At 42.6% G+C, this 5,000-nt stretch overlaps 1 protein-coding gene and 1 long non-coding RNA gene across 2 annotated transcripts in view; one reads left to right on the top strand and one right to left on the bottom strand.

Annotated features, from left to right (window-relative positions):
- The window catches only part of LOC136836388 (zinc-regulated GTPase metalloprotein activator 1-like), a 125,016-nt gene that overhangs the window by 78,270 nt on the left and 41,746 nt on the right, over positions 1 to 5,000 (bottom strand).
- Positions 3,803 to 5,000, top strand: part of LOC136836510 (uncharacterized) — an 11,521-nt gene continuing 10,323 nt past the window's right edge. Inside the window, exon 1 of the long non-coding RNA XR_010852411.1 lies at positions 3,803 to 4,010. This is a non-coding gene — a long non-coding RNA (uncharacterized lncRNA). The remainder of the gene's footprint in view (positions 4,011 to 5,000) is intronic.

The raw sequence follows: 5,000 nt of genomic DNA, 5'->3' as shown, positions 1-5,000 counted from the left end.
GTCTCCGCTTAAACAGCGGAATCGCCTATTCAAAATTGGCCTGCATTTCGATGAACCTGGAGAGATTTCAGTATCGACGAATTTCCTTCATTCCTACATCAAGTTTTGCAAATATGTTCACGTGTTTACTTAAGCGAAACCAATAGTATAAAAGCCTGAAAACTGGTATTAAAGCATTCTGAGGGTATTGCTGAAGCAACCCCACTGATGAAATAATGAAGACGCCACAATGGGTCTTGCTAAGGTAAATCATTCCGGGAATTTTCTATTGACAAGAAGCGTTTGTGAAACTTGAACGTGCCCCGATGGCAGCTGTTTCTAGTGTGAAGGTCATGGTCAAGGTCAAGCCTTGGTGTCATCTGAAAGGCTTTATTTTCAGAGGAACGCACATGACAAACGGAGAGCCTCTCTCTCTTACAATTCGAATGTTATGGACAAAGGTTAAAGTTTTGCACACAATGTATGGAGTCTGAAGCCGTGATTTCGCATGCTGGCTGCCTTGATTGAAGAAAAGTGTGCGACAAGCACATTCTAAGCGTAACACTGATGGACAGATGCAGGCAGACACACGTATAGGTGGATGGATAGACGGGCAGATAGTGGATAAAATTCTGCAGTTCCTCCTTTTGTCGGTAGCGTACTAACAATACTGATTTACAATACAAGATTTAAGGCAAAAGAGTATAGTATACAAAGGGAGATTAAAAGTATGCTTCCTTGAAGTATTATCTTACTCAAAATCAATTAAACAGAATGTGCGCCGAAGTTCTTCGGCGCAATCGAGTTTCTGTACAGCGTATAATCAAGGCCACCGAAAAATGATTCATCGTTCGGTGGTCTCGGTATATCATGCTGTATGAGCCGCGGCCCAAACTTCTAAACGCTGGGCCCGGTAGTGGCTGTCCTGATATCGCTGCCAGACGCAACGATTGCGCTAACTTGTCTTAACTCAGAACAAATTACTTGAGAAAGGCAATTCGGTATACGAATGATTGAAGACGGATGATCAACATACCAATTTGCAGCCTCCTAGCTTTCAGCAGTTTTTAAGATCTGCGGGCGGACAGAAAAAATGTGACAGAAAAAGTGGACGACAGACGAAGTTAACAATAGTTTTCTTTTACAGAAAACTAAAAAGTGCTTGCGCTCTTAAACAACTAAAAATTGAAAATCTAACAAATGACAGTAGACAACAACACAATGACTGACCCGGAAGAGCGGGTTATATAATCAGGTAAACAAAAGACTCGCCAGTCCTACAATCGTCTCGCCATCAAGAAGCGATCTATCGTCCCTTCACCAACAACTCTCGAGCGAGCTTTCGGATTTTCCTTGCAGGAATACGGAAGAATAGAACACAATATCGAATTTAGGCCAAAGGCCAAGCACTGGGACCTACGAAGTCATTCAGCGCTGAAAGGGAAATTGACAGTAAGAAGGTTTGAAAGGTGTAACGGGAGGAAGACCTCAGTTAAAATTATAAAAACAATTGTTAGACAGGTGAAAAGTCAGATGGAGGATTTATGAGATCTTAGTTTAACCAGGACCACTGAGCTGATTAACAGCTCTCTCTAGGGCTGGCCCAAGGATCAGATTTATTTTACGTGGCTAAGAACCAATTGGTTACCAGCAACGGGACTCACCGGCTATTGTGAATCCGAACCATTATAGCGAGAAATGAATTTCTTATCACCAGAAATAAATTTCTTATTCTTCATTGGCCGGTCGGAGATTCGCACTCGCGGCCAACAGAGTGGTAGCTGAGAACGGAGCCGGCTCGCCCAATGATGGAGGAAAGAATATGAACGAAAGTACGGTAAAGGCAATAAAAGTGGCGGAATACGAAAGAAATCAACGACAATGTAGGAAAAGACAATGAAGATGCGAAGGATCCAGACCGCAAATAACAGGAAACAAAAAAAAAAAAAAAAAAACCAAGATAAATGAGTGACAAGCGCAGATTTCACCCTAGTTAAAAGATCCCCGGCATTATTGAAAGCCAGTAAAACTCTAAGGGTCTGTCGTAGCAAAAGGATGGGTAAGAAAGCTAAGAGAATAAGCACAGCTGAGAATGACTGATAACGAAGAATGAATGGACGACACATCAGGTAACGAAGGAGAAACTGGGTTACGAAATGACTGAAATGACGGAAGGGGTATCAGTCTGAAAACCATAAAACCAGTTCTTCATTGGAGGGTGGGTAGAGCTCGGCTAGTACGCTGTTGCTCCAGCGTCTGACTCCCTCCGACTGGCCAATGAAGAATTAGAGGGAATTTATTTGTGATAGAAAATTCATTTCCCGTCATAATGTGGTTCGGATTCCACAATAAGTTGTAGGTCCCGTTGCTAGTGACCAATTGGTTCTTCGCCACGTAAAATAAGTCTAATCCTTCGGGCCAGCCCTAGGAGAGCTGTTAATCCACTCAGTGGTCTGGTTGAACTAACATAACTTAGTCAGAAAACCAAACTGAACGTTTAACGAGCTTATATGAAGAAAAAAATTTTGAATGGATACATCTACCACAACATATAGAACACATAAAAGAAATAAACAAAGATGATTCAATACAACACACAAAGGAGATTAATACAAAAGAAACAAACAAAAGGATACATGTTTAATGCTTGTCATTAAGAAAGGACTGGGTATAAGTTATGACACACCCCAAGGTTTGACAACAGTGGTTATTTTGGCACAATTTGGTGTACAGCAACTGTGTATACCGTACAGAATGACTCTGCTGTTCTGAACAGCACCAAAGATGCTCCAAAATAAGAAGTATATTTTGGAGCATCAACCAACCAATACATCTCAAGTCAGTGGCCTGGTATGCTGCCTAATAATAATAATAATAATAATAATAATAATAATAATAATAATAATAATAATAATGCTGATCAAAACTAATCGTGAAAACCCGCAAGTTTAGCACGACGTTCAGATATGGTTCTGGTGGTGTTTTCTGAGCTGTAATGTGACGCTGATTTGCTTAAAGAATTTGTCTCCTCTGGTACACTTTCTTTGGGATTTTTGAAAATCTAATGAACGGCGTTACGCTCTTCACTAAGTGTAATAGTCGTACACACACAAAAACAGGAAGAATAAGCAGCACAGGTGTTAACGATAATAGTAAAAATAATGCGACCGCATACACGAGCTATATAACCAATACGGGCCTCGATTACCGTGATTTGATCCTATGCCGGAAAAGGTTAAAATCTTAGCGCGTGAAAACGCCAAAAATGGTAGAATCAATTTCAATATATTTTTCTTAATTCGTCATACTTTTTATTCCAAGTATCACAAAAGCATTTCAACATATAAATTCTTCCGAGATTCTAGTCTTAGCGTTACAAAATTCCGCTAAGAAGTTTACACGCAAGAAAATGAGAAATGAAGGACCGAATTCAATATAAATGACCTAAATGGGGGATTAAAATACCATTACAATTTGTCGACGAGGAAAAGTCAGAGTATCTCGAAACTATTTGAAAGCGAACAAAAAGCATATAAAACGAAACTGATAATGGAAGATAGACAGGGAGCGAGAAACCTAAGTGGGATGCCGGGAGGGAGAGGGTCCTGGGTCACCCTGCTGAGGGCAGGGGAAGAGGGGTGAGAGGAAGGTAAGGAGACGAGGGTAGGAGGATGCTCAGGAGGAGGACGACCCCTTGGTGGGGTGACGGGGAGGGAGGGGAGGACTTGGGGATTATGGGGATGGCTAGGTGTAGGGGGGAGGGAGGTAGGGGGGAGGGAGGGAGGGACGAAGGGACGGACAGAGGAGTGGACAAGGGACGGACGTAAAGAGACGTCAGCACCAACAATAAAGGCAGTAATAGGAGAGGGCAGGAGAGGAGAGAACCAAGCCTTGTCTCCCTCTCTTTCTTTCTTTCTCTCTCTCTCTCCCTCCCTCTCTCTCTCTCTCTCTTTCTCTGCCTCTCTGCCGTGCATTAGTTGACCTCCTGGACGCCGACCCTCCGCGTACGCGCGCATCGCCATGCAGCACAGGTCAGTCAAAAGCACAAGCGAAGCGGGGTCAAAATAGGGCGTTGTTTTGAGGGGCGCTTTTCAAGTGGCCCCAAAAAAGAACAGGGGGGGAGGGGGAGGGGGACGGGGAAAGGCGTTATTTTGATTGTAAATGCAGGAACGTCAGGGGCATTAATCGTTTACAACTTATGCACCGACAGAAAATGAAAACGAGAGGGGATTCGATATCCAAGTGTTTTAATTCGCAAAAATGATATGCACCCGTGTCCTCTATTCCGTTAAATGCTTGTTAGTGGATGCTTGCTTCTCGATCTGGTTGCATAAGCCTCTGCCTCTGGCATGCACGGTACAGGGAGCAATTGCATTTCTAATCGCGGAATCGCCAATGGTGTTAATTGAACGCCATAATTCTCCGCTGCCACGAGGGTCTGGCTTCCGCCACCAGCCATGTGGGGAAAATGTACCAATATCAGTGGGCTGTGAATTCCAATTTCTCTGACTCTTTTTCTCAAATTCTACGCGACACACAATTCGATAGCATCAAAAAATTACCTCCCTCTGATCAGAAAAAATCGTAATTATTATTCGGAAGATGAAACCTATTCATATGGAACAAGCCCAAGGGGCCACTGACTTTGAATCCAAGCTTCTGAAGAATATGGCGTTCATTAGGAAGAAGTAAGAGGAGGTAAGGGGAAATACAAAAAGAAGAGATCCCACTTATTAAAGAGGAAAAAATAAATTAATAATTTAATATGGATTAATGTATTAAAATGCAAGGAGAACAGCATTAGGGTAGTAATGCATTGCATCTTCGCTTGAACTTCTGAAGTTCCAATTGCACGACATCCTCTGGGAGGCTGTTTCACAGTCCGACTGCGTGAGGAATAAAGGACCTCTGGTATATCGAGTGAACGACAAAATATCGGAATGACATCCATATTACCCAAAATTGAAAGCACCGTAATGGTGTGCGTTTCTCTGGAAGAATCGAGACATCTTCAGATGCTA

Source organism: Macrobrachium rosenbergii, chromosome 56 (genome assembly GCF_040412425.1).
Source record: "Macrobrachium rosenbergii isolate ZJJX-2024 chromosome 56, ASM4041242v1, whole genome shotgun sequence".
In the NCBI taxonomy this organism is placed as follows: domain Eukaryota; kingdom Metazoa; phylum Arthropoda; class Malacostraca; order Decapoda; family Palaemonidae; genus Macrobrachium; species Macrobrachium rosenbergii.
Note: the sequence above shows the minus strand (reverse complement) of the source record. Positions and strands in the feature narration are given on the sequence as shown.